Below are 16508 nucleotides of genomic sequence, written 5' to 3'. Positions count from 1 at the left end.
TTAAGACATGAAAGCAAAACATGAGCACACAGAAATAAGCACATGCAATTATAAAACAGCCGCATTTAATATTGACGAAAATGATAAACAAAATTAGTTTATTTATTTTACACACACATGCATTTGCAACATGAGCACGTATATGAGCACACATATTAGTTTCCCGCGTGTAGTGATCTGCAAGTTTATTCTAGGTTGATTAGTACATTTCACTGCACACCTTGTTAGTAATATTATTTATTATGGAAGTGTAACTTTGCGAGTTGAAAACAAATTTATTTCCAAATCTCGCTCCATCAACTCCCTCATCTGGTGATTTCAAAATCACCAAACCACATCCAAAATTTTAGCAAATGTTATCTTATAGATGAACATGATTTTAGTTTCACTGTGTTAGTATTTCTAAAGACTTGTCTCAGCTGTCTGTTTGCAACTTTTATATTGAGCTTTACGAAACTCTTCTAGTTCAATCTCTCTTTCTTGTTCCTTTCTTATTTTGTAAATTCTCTTATTTTCCCTCAGATATTTCTTTCTCTTATGTAACATGAAACTAATCTTCAACAAAAGTATCACAAAAATTATTATAAATAATGGTGTCAGAATTTTGCCAAGAATTGAACCACCAATCTTTTGAAACCAGGTTTTGGTTGCTTGAAATCTTTTAGACAATCATCCTCTTCTAAGGGAACAATTTCTGAATGAAGCTCAGTAATGTTTTTAATGTACATCTCAATGTTCCTACTCTCATCTGGAATGTAGGTGCAGCAGTGTTGAACATGTAAAATACCTCAAACACCTCCCTCTTTTGCTAGGAGAATGTCTAACGCAAGACGGTTCTGCATTACCATGGACCGTATCGGAATAACCTCAGTATCCACTAATTGGAAACCACTGGCTGTGTCAGTTGACAATCTGTCAACAATTGTGGACAATTTTCTGATTCTTCCTGCATTCAGGGTTATACCCACTATAGGTATTATTGCCTCAAAAATGTCTCCCATAATTTCTGAGAAACTTTCTCTTTTAAACCTATTTACATGATTACTAATTTCAAATGAGCCTTCTGCATTTCTGTCAACATGAAATATTTTTGGAAAAACAAGACTGTTAGAAGCGGCTGTCTCTAGTTGGCAGAGGTATACACTTCTGACAAATAGGGACACACCTTTTCTAGTCAGGGCAAGGAGATCACACACTTAGATAACCCCTGCTCACCCCCTTGGTAGCTTGGCAAAGCAGACAGGCTTATCTCAGAGGCAGTGCGTTAAGCATTCATGACCACATACAGTAATAAAGTGAATACACTACAAATGGACAAGACACAGTAGTATTATAAAAATAAGTATTTTTATATAAGGCTTAGCACAAGACCAAATAACGACAAAAATATACCACAATCTTAATAAATACTCTTGGAAGGAAAAATAATAGTTCAAGCACGGTTTCTTCTTAGCACAAAAGTCTTTAGTATCAAAAAGCAACTCTTCTTCTCTAAATCAAAGTTCTTGGCAACAATGTAACCCACACGGGAGTCACACGACGTCGAGGCAAAGTTAATCCAAAGGTTCGGCGTCGACCGCGAGGAGCGCTACGTCGAGCCCGGAGTCGCACAGACCCCAACAACACAGTACCTTGGAAAAGTGAAGCACTCGATGATCAGCGGCGTCGAGATGTCCGGCGTCGCGTCTTCGGCGTCGATCGAGCCTCGGAGTCGGGGCGATCTGCAGCGGCGTCGACCGAAGTCAGGCGGGAGCAGCGCTCACGGGATGAAGCAGGATACGGCGTCGTCGATGTCGATGTTGCAAGAGTGAGCAGCGCTCACGGCGTCGAGAGGGCTCGAAGTCAATGCGATCAGCAGCGGTGCAGACACGGGGTCACTTGGAGCTGGAGCCGAACTCACTACTCACTGGCGTTGCTGCTGGCGTCGATCGGGCCCGGCGGCCGGCGTCGAGGAAGCGGGACACTGGAGCCGTTACTCACGATGTCGAGCTGGATTCGGCGGCGTCCGTCGGCGTCGAGATTGCTGGATTCTTTCAAAGGTGCTGGATTCACAAACTCCAGCAAATAGCACTTTAAGCAGATGAAGTCCTTTAGCCCTGTGACTTCAACAGGAGACTGGCACTCTTCCAGCCCTTGGAGATTTTCTCAGCAAAGAGTGAGAGTACACACAAAGTTCCTCTCTCCTGGTTCCTTGGCAAAAATAAAGAAGCAATGCAGGATTCCCCCCAACAAACAGCACTCTGGCAGAAGGGGTAGGCAGTCCTTAGATCAGCAGGCTTCTTGTCCTTGGTTCAGGTTTCCTTGTCAGAAGTGATCTGATTTCTTGGTTCAGGGGTCCTTCTCTTATACCCCTTTTTGGCTTTGATCCCTTTGTCCATGCAGGGGAATTTCCCCCCATCCTGGGTTTGTTGTGGGTGTTGCCAGGCCAGAGCACCTGGCCTATTCACTGGGCAGGGCAGAGTCCTCAGCCGCTCAGCAGGAGCGGAGCCAGCATTGTTACTGGCAGGGGCAGGGCCATCAGCTGCCCGGCAGGAGGCGGGCCAGGAAAGTCCCAGGCAAGCACAGAGTCATCAGTCGCCTGGCAGGGGGGCGGAGCCAACATTGTATCAGGCAGGGCAGGCTATCAAGAGCTACTCTCCCCTACTCTCAATGCAAATGCCCCACTCATCCCACACTGACTCATTCAGACTCTCTGGAGCCACCCAGCTCCTGTCACACGCACACCAGAACCAGCAGAGACCGGTAGACAGTTAGACAAGAAAATAGCTACTTTCTAAAAGTGCTATTTTCAAACACAGAGTCCAAAAACCATCCACACAAACGGATGCGTTTTTAAACCCTGAGTTCAGGGATACCAAACTCGACATTGCACCATGCTCCCCGAGCCCGCTAGGATTATCGCATTAATAATCCTGGCAGCCCATTCTAACTGATGGAGAGCAGGTTACCTTACAATAGTGAAAAACGACTATGGCTGTAATTCACTATTAGGACATGCCAACCTTGTCAGGCTTGTCCTACCTTATGCTTACAATGCACCCTGCCCGTGGGCCTACCATAGGGGTGACTAACATGAAGTTAAGGGAAGGTTTAGGGACTGGCAAGTAGGTGTACTTGCGCAGTCCTCGTGACAGTCAGACTGCACGTGGTCTGGCAATGGCAGACCTCAGACATACTTTTACTAGGCCGCTTTTGTGGGTGGCACAACATGTGCTGCAAGCCCACTAGCAGCATTTGTATTTACAAGCCCTGGCACTCCTGGTGCACTCTACTAGGGACTGATAGTAAACCAAATAAGCCAAACATGGAAGTCAATCAATACAGCAATTTCACATAGGGAGCACTTGCACTGTGGCACTGATCAGCAGTGGCACAGTGCCCAAAGCATATACCAGCAAAAACATCGTAAACAGAGGAGGCAAACAGAAAAAACGGAGGAGAGACTCATGCCAATGATGCCAGGTCTAACACGTGTCCCCTCCAGCTGAAATGTGGGGAGAACTACCCTTACCCTAGGGAGTCCTCATCACTAAGGCGGAAAAATCTGGACAGACCATCAGCATTGGCGTGATCTGTGCCAGGGCGGTGTTCCACCGTGAAGTCCATCCCCTGTAGGGAAATGGACCACCTCAACAGCTTTGGATTCTCACCCCTCATCTGCATCAACCATCTGAGGGGCCTGTGGTCTGTCTGCACCCGGAAGTGAGTCCCAAACAGGTAGGGTCTCAGCTTTTTCAGTGCCCAGACCACAGCAAATGCTTCTCTTTCTATCGCACTCCACCTCTGTTCCCTGGGAAGTAACCTCCTGCTGATGAAGGCTACAGGTAAGTCTCGGCCCTCTTCATTCACCTGAGCTAGAACAGCCCCCACGCCATGCTCTGAAGCGTCCGTCTGGACAACAAATTCTTTCGAAAAGTCGGGTGCCTGGAGTATGGGTGCTGTGCACATTGCAGTTTTCAGGGTGTCAAAGGCCGTCTGACAGGCGTCAGTCCAGTTCACAAGTCGGGGCTGCTTCCTGGAAGTCAGCGAAGTCAAGGGGTGCACAATGTTACCATAATCCTTGACAAACCTCCTGTAATAACCCGTGAGACCCAAGAAGGCTCTCACCTGAGTCTGGGTTTTGGGCGGTGCCCATGCCAGGATGGTATCAATCTTGGGTTGCAGGGGGGCCACCTTGCCGCTCCCTACTTGGTGCCCCAAGTACACCACTGAACCCTGCCCAATCTGGCACTTACTGGCTTTGATTGTGAGGCCTGCTCTGCGCAGGGCCAACAACACTTCCTGGAGGTGGCACAAGTGTTCCTCCCAGCTGGCGCTGAACACTGCGATGTCGTCCAGGTAGGCGGCACTGAAATCCTCCAGTCCAGCCAAGACCTGGTTGACCAACCTCTGGAAGGTGGCAGGGGCATTCTTCATCCCAAAGGGCATAACCCAGAACTGGTAGTGCCCATCTGGTGTGGAGAATGCTGACCTCTCTTTTGCCCCATCGGTCAAGGCGATCTGCCAGTACCCAGACGTTAGATCAAACGTACTAAGGTACCGGGCAGCCCCTAACCGATCGATGAGCTCATCAGCTCTGGGGATGGGGTGCGCGTCAGTCTTGGTGACTGAATTGAGTCCTCGGTAATCCACACAGAACCGAAGTTCCGGTGAAGCACCAGGCGCTGCAGCCTTTGGAACCAAGACCACGGGGCTGGCCCAAGGACTGCTAGAGGACTCAACCACCCCTAGGGCAAACATCTTGGAGACCTCCTCCTTGATGTATGCCCTGACCTTGTCAGTCACTCTGTAAGCCTTGTGCTTGACAGGAGTGCTGTCCCCGGTGTCTACATCATGGACACACCACTGAGTAACACCAGGAATCAAGGAGAACAGATCAGGGAATTGCCCCAACAAATGGCGACAATCCTGCTGCTGTTCAGGGGTCAGTGTGTCAGAGAGGACAACACCATCCACTGACCCATCTTGCTCTTTTGCATACAGGAGGTCAGGAAGAGGCTCACTCTCCTCCTCCATTCCAGCATCTGTAGCTAGGAGCATGCCCACTTCGGACCTTTCTAAGTGGGGCTTCAAACGGTTGACATGCAGGACCCGCAAGGGGTTCCTGGGAGACTTTAAATCCACCAGGTAGGTGACATCGCTCTTCTTCTCCACAACCTCGAATGGCCCAGTCCACCTGTCCTTGAGCGCACAAGGTTCCACAGGGGACATGACCCAAACTTTCTGTCCAGGCTGAAGCTCTACCAGAGTGGCCTTCTGGTCGTACCACCGCTTCATCTCCTCCTGGCTGGCCTCCAGATTTGCCTGAGCAAGATCCCTGAAGCGCCTAGTCTGGTTCCTAAAGGCCAGCATGTAACTGTATACATCCTGGGGAGGTTTCCTGGGAGATTGCTCCCAGCCTTCTTTGACCAGACTTAAAGGTCCTCTTACCGGGTGACCATACAAAAGCTCAAAGGGGCTGAACCCTAGAGACTTCTGTGGCACCTCACGGTAAGCAAACAACAGGCATGGCAAGAGGACGTCCCATTTACGCCTCATTGGTTCTTCAAGACCCATGATCATGCCTTTAAGGGTACGGTTGAATCTTTCAACCAACCCATTACCTTGAGGGTGGTAAGGAGTGGTGAACTTATAAGTTACCCCACACTCCTTCCACAGAGACTTCATATAGTTGGAAATGAAGTTGGTGCCCCGGTCTGACACCACCTCTCTGGGGAACCCCATTCGGGAGAAAACACCCATCAGTGCCCGTCCCACCACGGGGGCAGTCACTGTTCTGAGAGGGATGGCTTCCGGGTACCGTGTGGCATGGTCCACCAAGACCAGGATGAACCTGTTGCCCAGGGCTGTCTTGGGGTCCAGGGGCCCAACAATGTCAATCCCCACCCGGTCAAAGGGGGTACTGACCACGGAAAAAGGTTGGAGGGGAGCCTTCTGCTTCCGCCCGCTTTTCCCACTTGCCTGGCAAGTCTGACAGGTCTTGCAATGGACATCTGTGTCCCTTCGCATCTGAGGCCAATAGAAATGGGTGACAAGCCTGTCATAGGTCTTGTCCTGCCCCAGATGTCCAGCTAAAGGAACGTCGTGAGCCAAACCCAGTAGGAAGGCTCTGAAGCGCTGGGGTACCACCAGCACACGGGCTGACCCAGGCTCAGCAGCCTTAGGCTCGCTATACAGGAGGTCGTTCTCCCAGTAAACAAAATGTGACCCTGGCTGATCACCTGAGGTTTGGGCTGAGGCCTGCTGCCTCATACCCACAAGAGAAGGGCACACTTTCTGTTCTGCACAGAATTCCTCCCTGGAGGGACCACCATCCTGCTGCCAATGGGTCAGCTCGGGCAGGTCTCCCAGTTCAGCAACTTGCTCACCGGTGGGTTCCAGGGCATACCCCTCAAGGTCTGCCTCCTCCTGGACCACGGGAACTACGGGGGACGGTTTCCCGCGCCCCCTGCCTCTTCTCTTCACAGCTGGGTCCTGGGCCATACTTTCAGGCTCCAGAACCCCATCAACACCCTTCCTTGCTGTCATGGATCGAGTGGTTGCACACACCCACTCTGGCACACCCAACATTTTCAAATGTGTCTCCCTCTCCACCTTAGCCCAAGGGGAGTCTTCCAAATCGTTGCCCAGGAGACAATCAACAGGCATGGCGGGCCTTACAGCAACTTGAAGAGTACCTGAAACTCCCCCCCATTCAAAGGAAACTTGAGCTACCTCACACTCTTTCTGGGAGTTGTCAGCAGCTATCACAGGGTAGAATGCGTGGGGAACAACCTGCTCTCTGGACACCAAGTGACACTTGACAGCTGTCACACTCGCTCCGGTGTCTCTGAGAGCTTCCACTCTATGGCCATTAATGGTCACCCACTGCCTATATTTCTTAGTGTTACTAGGCAGAGGGGGTGGAGGGACCAATTCCATGTCTCCTAGAGAGACCAGGGACATCTCCGCGGGACCCTCCCCACCATGGGCAACCATCTCCTCCCCTCCCAGAGCTACACTAGCCAACTGACGGGATGGTGCACTGGGTAGTGCACCAGACTTCTTCAAGGGACACTGAGGGTCATAAAAACGGTGTCCTACCTGCTTACAAACGAAGCAGGTCAGTGGGCCCCTATGACCAGGTTTACCTGGCGGGGCCTCTGATTTCTTCACAGGGGGAGGCTGGGAACCTTTCCCTTGGTTCCCTTGGGGATTACTTTGGGGCCCTTTCTGGGACTCCTTCTGTTTACCCTTGTCCCCCCCACTCTTCTGCTGGGGACCCTGCCCACCTTTGGCTGAGTCTCCCACTGGACCCTTGTGGACCCTGGTACTGACCCAGCGGTCCGCCTCTTCAGCAAGTTTTCTAGGGTTAGATATCTTGCTATCAATAAGGTGCTGGCGCAGCTCTGGAAAACAGTTATTAGACAAGTGCTCCCAAGCAAACAAATCATAAAGAGCATCATAACTTTCCACTTTGCTGCCCTTTACCCAACCATCCATGGCTCTGCAAAAATATGACACATACTCCACCCACGTGGTACCAGGCAACTTCTTACATTCTCTAAAGGCCTGTCTGTACTTTTCTGGGGTTAGGCCATACCTTAACATTAAAGCATCTTTCATATGAGCATAAGACGTCCTATTCTCAACAGGCATGTCTAACAGGGTATCTCTTCCCTCATTCACAAAGCGACCCCACAACCCCGCTCCCCAATCCTTCTCAGGGACCCGGTGGGCCAACAATGCTAACTCATATGCTTTAAACCACTGACCAATATCCTCATTCTTCTGAAAATCTTTGATCACATCTTTGGGAAAATAAAACCTACTTTCTGCAGGCACAGATGGGACGCTGCCACCAGAGGGATTCAATTCTAACTTTTTAGCTTGGAGCTCCAACTCCCTCAACTTGGTATCACGCTCAAAAGCCAACTTCTCTCTTTCAAACTCTAATCTTTTGATCTCCAAATCAGCTTCTCTCCTGCCTCTTGCATTCTCTAATTCCAACTGCCCATTTATCTTAAGTTTTTCCATTTCCATGTTGTATGCTCGCTCCTTCGCCCTTTCTTCTCTTTCTTCAGGGGAAAGACCTTTGGAGGAAACACTGCTGCCAGGAGGGGATACAGGCCCAGTCACGGGCACTTCCTCCTCCCCTTCCTCTGTCGGTACCACCACCGGGGCAGAGGGATTCCTGGCCTCTAACCAGGCTTCCAATGCTTTGCGAAATTCTGGTTTGTTTTTGCAGCCTGTGGTAGGAACTTTAAATTGCTTGCAAACGGATTTCAGCTCCCTTAAGGAATAATCATTTATCTTACTCCTATCAAATTCCTCCTCAACAACAACAAGGGGAGTGACTCCGGCGTCACTCATGGTCAAAACTGGCAGTTTCAAAAATCAAGCTTCAGGAAAAGCGGAGAACAAAAATAGAATATCCAACCAAACAGATTGTGGCTGCGCTATGGTCTGCTTTCACTATGTAGCGCACACTAATCACTGCACATGGGTCATAAATGCAAAGTTCAAAATCCCACCGCTGACCCACCAATGTTAGAAGCGGCTGTCTCTAGTTGGCAGAGGTATACACTTCTGACAAATAGGGACACACCTTTTCTAGTCAGGGCAAGGAGATCACACACTTAGATAACCCCTGCTCACCCCCTTGGTAGCTTGGCAAAGCAGACAGGCTTATCTCAGAGGCAGTGCGTTAAGCATTTATGACCACATACAGTAATAAAGTGAATACACTACAAATGGACAAGACACAGTAGTATTATAAAAATAAGTATTTTTATATAAGGCTTAGCACAAGACCAAATAACGACAAAAATATACCACAATCTTAATAAATACTCTTGGAAGGAAAAATAATAGTTCAAGCACGGTTTCTTCTTAGCACAAAAGTCTTTAGTATCAAAAAGCAACTCTTCTTCTCTAAATCAAAGTTCTTGGCAACAATGTAACCCACACGGGAGTCACACGACGTCGAGGCAAAGTTAATCCAAAGGTTCGGCGTCGACCGCGAGGAGCGCTACGTCGAGCCTGGAGTCGCACAGACCCCAACAACACAGTACCTTGGAAAAGTGAAGCACTCGATGATCAGCGGCGTCGAGATGTCCGGCGTCGCGTCTTCGGCGTCGATCGAGCCTCGGAGTCGGGGCGATCTGCAGCGGCGTCGACCGAAGTCAGGCGGGAGCAGCGCTCACGGGATGAAGCAGGATACGGCGTCGTCGATGTCGATGTTGCAAGAGTGAGCAGCGCTCACGGCGTCGAGAGGGCTCGAAGTCGATGCGATCAGCAGCGGTGCAGACACGGGGTCACTTGGAGCTGGAGCCGAACTCACTACTCACTGGCGTTGCTGCTGGCGTCGATCGGGCCCGGCGGCCGGCGTCGAGGAAGCGGGACACTGGAGCCGTTACTCACGATGTCGAGCTGGATTCGGCGGCGTCCGTCGGCGTCGAGATTGCTGGATTCTTTCAAAGGTGCTGGATTCACAAACTCCAGCAAATAGCACTTTAAGCAGATGAAGTCCTTTAGCCCTGTGACTTCAACAGGAGACTGGCACTCTTCCAGCCCTTGGAGATTTTCTCAGCAAAGAGTGAGAGTACACACAAAGTTCCTCTCTCCTGGTTCCTTGGCAAAAATAAAGAAGCAATGCAGGATTCCCCCCAACAAACAGCACTCTGGCAGAAGGGGTAGGCAGTCCTTAGATCAGCAGGCTTCTTGTCCTTGGTTCAGGTTTCCTTGTCAGAAGTGATCTGATTTCTTGGTTCAGGGGTCCTTCTCTTATACCCCTTTTTGGCTTTGATCCCTTTGTCCATGCAGGGGAATTTCCCCCCATCCTGGGTTTGTTGTGGGTGTTGCCAGGCCAGAGCACCTGGCCTATTCACTGGGCAGGGCAGAGTCCTCAGCCGCTCAGCAGGAGCGGAGCCAGCATTGTTACTGGCAGGGGCAGGGCCATCAGCTGCCCGGCAGGAGGCGGGCCAGGAAAGTCCCAGGCAAGCACAGAGTCATCAGTCGCCTGGCAGGGGGGCGGAGCCAACATTGTATCAGGCAGGGCAGGCTATCAAGAGCTACTCTCCCCTACTCTCAATGCAAATGCCCCACTCATCCCACACTGACTCATTCAGACTCTCTGGAGCCACCCAGCTCCTGTCACACGCACACCAGAACCAGCAGAGACCGGTAGACAGTTAGACAAGAAAATAGCTACTTTCTAAAAGTGCTATTTTCAAACACAGAGTCCAAAAACCATCCACACAAACGGATGCGTTATTAAACCCTGAGTTCAGGGATACCAAACTCGACATTGCACCATGCTCCCCGAGCCCGCTAGGATTATCGCATTAATAATCCTGGCAGCCCATTCTAACTGATGGAGAGCAGGTTACCTTACAATAGTGAAAAACGACTATGGCTGTAATTCACTATTAGGACATGCCAACCTTGTCAGGCTTGTCCTACCTTATGCTTACAATGCACCCTGCCCGTGGGCCTACCATAGGGGTGACTAACATGAAGTTAAGGGAAGGTTTAGGGACTGGCAAGTAGGTGTACTTGCGCAGTCCTCGTGACAGTCAGACTGCACGTGGTCTGGCAATGGCAGACCTCAGACATACTTTTACTAGGCCGCTTTTGTGGGTGGCACAACATGTGCTGCAAGCCCACTAGCAGCATTTGTATTTACAAGCCCTGGCACTCCTGGTGCACTCTACTAGGGACTGATAGTAAACCAAATAAGCCAAACATGGAAGTCAATCAATACAGCAATTTCACATAGGGAGCACTTGCACTGTGGCACTGATCAGCAGTGGCACAGTGCCCAAAGCATATACCAGCAAAAACATCGTAAACAGAGGAGGCAAACAGAAAAAACGGAGGAGAGACTCATGCCAATGATGCCAGGTCTAACACGTGTCCCCTCCAGCTGAAATGTGGGGAGAACTACCCTTACCCTAGGGAGTCCTCATCACTAAGGCGGAAAAATCTGGACAGACCATCAGCATTGGCGTGATCTGTGCCAGGGCGGTGTTCCACCGTGAAGTCCATCCCCTGTAGGGAAATGGACCACCTCAACAGCTTTGGATTCTCACCCCTCATCTGCATCAACCATCTGAGGGGCCTGTGGTCTGTCTGCACCCGGAAGTGAGTCCCAAACAGGTAGGGTCTCAGCTTTTTCAGTGCCCAGACCACAGCAAATGCTTCTCTTTCTATCGCACTCCACCTCTGTTCCCTGGGAAGTAACCTCCTGCTGATGAAGGCTACAGGTAAGTCTCGGCCCTCTTCATTCACCTGAGCTAGAACAGCCCCCACGCCATGCTCTGAAGCGTCCGTCTGGACAACAAATTCTTTCGAAAAGTCGGGTGCCTGGAGTATGGGTGCTGTGCACATTGCAGTTTTCAGGGTGTCAAAGGCCGTCTGACAGGCGTCAGTCCAGTTCACAAGTCGGGGCTGCTTCCTGGAAGTCAGCGAAGTCAAGGGGTGCACAATGTTACCATAATCCTTGACAAGGTCTAACAAAGACCAACAAAACACGTCCCATACCAGTGATCTGGGAGGTTATAGTAGGCTTTGTCTCCACAAATAAAATAAATTCCAGAAAAAATTGGATCTTTGCCACCCTTGAATCCTCAACCCCCCATGATTTGGTAAGTGTCTTCACAATTGCTAGCTCCAACAAAATAGTTATCAAATAGTGTATTATCTCTTCTGATACAGAACGTGCTTCTAATTGGTTTGTCTATGTGAATTGCAACATTATCAAAAGATTTGCCATTAAATTTTTCATCTTCCTTTTGCCAAAAACTGGATTTTGTCAGCTTGATCATCTCATTTCTTTTGTAGATTGCCCTTCTTTCCTCAACAAGGTTCAGGAAAGTCTTTTCCTCAGTTCTCAACTTGCATGTCAAATTATTTCTATAAGCATACTCCTAGGTGAGTTCGTTAGTGACAATAAAAAATTCCCTCATCTGTTTAGCTTGTTTGTGTTTATTTAAGCTTTTCTCAATTTTCAGGTTTGCAAAAATTTCATCATAATTAGAGTAATAATACTCCAAACGACCAGTCTGATAAAAAAAGCTAGCTATTACACTACAGGTTATGCCGTAAGTAAGAGGAAGCATATTGTATGTCACTCCCTCTGAAACAGAAGCAGGCAACTTCACACAGATGTAGCAGTCTTTGACCCCCATGATTTTTACATACTCAGCCAGGAGTCTTGAAAAAGTATTACTAGAAAAGTCACTATCAGACCTATCTAGATGAGTCTCTGGTCTATGATCAATAACTTTGTTAGTTTTGCCATTTGCACTATGTTTGTCTTGTTTAACTGAAGCTTTGCTTGTCATATTGACCTTGTACATTTCCTTATCGATCCCGAAAGGAAAATTGACAGCTAAAACTAACCAGAGCAGAATTAGCAAGAACACACAAATCAGAGACATCTTACAGCATCTCTTTATGATGGAGCATCTTGAGCTGTTATTTACAAAAACATAAGGCATTTTCACTAAGCTTGTAAAAGGGAAAAAGAAAACAAGAATTTAAAAATTGTCTAAATATCTAAAATAAAATTTTCTAACCCCCCTTTTTAATTTTTTTTTTTTTTAAACCTCAACCCTCTAACAGCTTTTCTTCGACCTTACGTCACAATTGTTTTCCAGCTAACACAATTTCTTCGACCTTGTGTCAACTAACACAATTTCTTCAGCCTTACGCCAAAAACAAAACCCTAAATTTTAACAGAAAAATGCCTCAATCATTATCCCTATTGTCCTCAATTTCTTCCTGACTGCTACTGTTCACCTCAACTACAGGTGGAATGATTATATAAGTCCACTCAGGAGACTTATACTTTTGATTTGGCTTGAGAACTCGTTTTGTTTTTTTACTAATAACTTCTATTTTCTTTCCTGCCTCACTTTTCTTTTCAGGATCCCTTTGACTAGAGATTTCGTTTACCTGCTCTTTTGATTTCTTTACTAATTTAAATTTCAGACCTTCGTTTTCACTTGGCCAATTGTCACCTTTTCTCTGTAATTTCTTCTTTGGCTCAGTCACATTGCATTCTGTTCTCCAAGCCCTTTTTCTGAATTTTCTTATTTGAGAATCTTCATCACTCTCATCAGTTTCACTGTCAGATATTTTAATTCTGGACTCAGGTACTTCTCTACTCGGCAGCTTCACTCCATTAGGAACATAATCCTTGTAACTGGTACTTGGCAATTCTTCTTCTTCTTCTTCTTCTTCAATTACCTTCAACTTCCCAGTTTCTGATTTCTTGTTCCTGCATTCAGAGCTTCTTTTCTGCTTTTCAATACCCTCATGGTCTTGATTCACAGTTTGATCAGACTTTCCTTTTGCTTTTGCTTCTTTTTCTAGCAGATCTCCATCATTTTCAGAGTCAACAACTATGATATCCAAATCCTTTTCACTCAATTCTCCATTCACAATTGAGTTTTCCAGATGACGACCTGTCTGTCGATCTTCAGGATCTGGATTTCTTTCAGGTTCTTCTGAATCTGAATCAGCTGTGGTATCACTTTCTTCATCTGAGTTTTCAGGTGTAGGTACACGAATTGTGTGTCTTGCATGAATCCACCTCTTTAGACCTTTGCACTTCACTGCATTTGTTGTGACAAGAATAACTTGTCTTGGTTTCTGCCACCTCGGTACCAGACAATTTCTTCTTCGATGAATCTTTGTTCTCACCCAGTCACCAGGTAACAGGTCGTGTGCTTGCTCCTTTTCTCTTGTCTGTACTTCAGTTCCCACCTGATTAGATATAGAAGTCACGACATCAGACAGATTCCTGCAATACTCTAAAATGACGCTATCATTAATAGCCTTCAACTTTCCCACTGGTATGAAAGCCTGTCTCATGACCCTGCCCATAAGGATGTCATGTGGGCTTAAACCTGTCTTTTTATCAGGTGTACTTCTTAGAGTCATCAAAACAAGTGGAAGAGCATCTGTCCACTTTATGCCTGTAGCTAGACACATTTTTGCAATCCTGTTCTTAATTGTTCCATTTATTTGCTCAACAACTCCAGCTGCCTCAGGTCTGTATGCACAATGCAACTTCTGCTCTATGTGTAAAGCCTCACAAATCAATTGTAACAGTCTGTTTTCAAAATGTCTTCCACGATCACTCTCCACAGTCACTGGGAAACCGTACCTAGGTATTATCTCCCTCAAAAGCAATTTTGCAACCGTTATTGCATCATTGTGATGTGTGGGAAATGCTTCCACCCATCTTGAAAACAAACAGACAAACACCAGAACGTAGCGCAACTTGTTATGTTGTGGCATTTCAATGAAATCCATCTGTAATCTGGTGAATGGACCATCCTCCCGTCCTATGGTTCCCATTCCCACAACGGTTTTCCTGATTGGGTTCATTTGCTGGCAAGTCAGACACCTTTGACAAAGAGATTCTGCAATCGTTCTGAACTTTGTATTGAACCAAGTCTCTCTAAAAAGCCTAATCGTAGAATCTCTTCCAATGTGTCCCAGACCATGATACATTCTGGCCATGTCAGCAATCATGCAATTTGGTAAAACTACTCTGCCATCTTTGTATTTCCAAATTCCATCCTCATCTCACTGTCTACATTCTGTTTTCAACCATGTGTTTTTCTCTTCTTCATCAGCTTCGTCCTGTAAATCTTTGACTTCCTGCCATGTTTCAACTACTGATGTTAGCATTAGTGAACTTAAAGCATGTTCATCGTTCTTTTCCCGATTAATTGCAAAATTGTTTCTTGCACAGTATTTCGCTATCTCGTCTGCATAGGCATTTCCATTGGTAATGAAATCGTCTCCCTTTTTGTCTGCTACACATTTCACGACAGCAATCTTTTCTGGTAATTGAATGCCATCAATTAATCTTTTAATTAATTTTGCATTTCTGATAGGTGAACCTGCAGATGTCAAATAGCCTCTTTGAGACCAGAGCTGTCCATAATCATGCACAACTTCGTACCCATACTGACTATTAGTTATTATGGTAATTCTCAAGTTTATTGCTCTCTCACATGCACAAATTAAAGTAATCAATTCTGCTACTTGAGCTGAACGAATTCCTTCAAGGCATGATGCTTCCACAACATCAGCAACTGTACAGACAGAGTATGCTGCTCTTAAAAAGCCTTCCTCTGTTCTCAGACAAGAACCATCAACAAAGTAAACATAGTCTAATTCAGGCAGAGGAACATCTTTAATGTCCTGCCTTGGCTTGGTGCAATATTCCAAAACATCCAAGCACTCATGATCAATGTCATTTTCATTTCTGATTTCAGTCACAGTACCATCAGGCAATAATGTGGAAGGATTTAAATTCACACATCTTGCTATTGAGACGTTATCTGATCCCAGAATAACTTTCTCATATTTGGTAAGTCTGTTACTTGTCAAGTGCTGCGTTTTGCTTCTAGTGAGAAGAATTTCAACTGAATGGGGAACATAGACTTTTACAGGAAACCCCATTATAATTCCCTCATTTTGCTCAAGACTCACACTGGTTGAAGCTACTGCTTTTAAGCAGCCTGGTAATGCCTTTTCAACCGGATCAAGTACTGCTGAAAAGTATGCAATAGGCTTCCTCATTTTTCCATGTCTCTGAATTAACATAGACAATGCACACCCTTCTCTCTCACTGCAGTACAGCTCAAAATCTTTTTCGTAGTCTGGCATGCCCAAAGCTGGAGCTTCGCATAAACTGCTTTTCAATTTTTCAAAAGCTTCCATCTCAGACTCTGTAAGGACAATTGGGTCTTTTATATCTGATTTTATTAGTCTCTGTAGTGGTTTCGCAATTACCGAAAATCCACTAATCCACTGACGACAATAGCCAACCATTCCTAAAAACATTCTGACCTGTCTCTGGGTTTTTGGAGGTTGCATTCCCTGAATCATTTTGATTCTCTCAATTGTCACTTGTCTGATTCCCTTTGCAATTTGGTGACCAAGATATTTTACTTCTTGTTTACAAAACTGTAATTTTGCTGGTGACACTTTATGTCCCTCATCTGCCAAATGATTCAAAAGAGTAATTGTATCTGTGACACAGTTATCTCGTGTTTTTGCTGCAACAAGCAAGTCGTCAATGTACTGGACCAATGTTGACCTTCCAGGTAAGTTTAGATTCTCCAATGATTTCTTTAACAATTCATTAAAGATAGAAGGACTCTCTGTATACCCTTGAGGAATATGACACCATGCTAGTGTACGACCTTGGAATCTGAACGCAAAGATTTCCTGGCTTTCTGGATGCAATGGAACAGTAAAGAACGCATTGCAAAGGTCAATGACAGTGTACCATTCTGCATCATGAGGAATTCGGTAAAGAATCACTGCTGGATTTGGAACAACTGGGCAACATGGAACAACTATCTGGTTAACCTTTCTTAGGTCTTGAAAAATACTGTACGTTCCGTTTGGCTTTTTGATCCCAATGATCGGTGAATTACAAGGACTGCTCTCAATTTCTTTTAAAACACCTTGCTTTATGAATTTCTCAATCACAGGAA

Source organism: Lissotriton helveticus, chromosome 8 (assembly GCF_964261635.1).
Source record: "Lissotriton helveticus chromosome 8, aLisHel1.1, whole genome shotgun sequence".
Taxonomy (NCBI): domain Eukaryota; kingdom Metazoa; phylum Chordata; class Amphibia; order Caudata; family Salamandridae; genus Lissotriton; species Lissotriton helveticus.
This window is presented reverse-complemented; position numbering follows the sequence as displayed.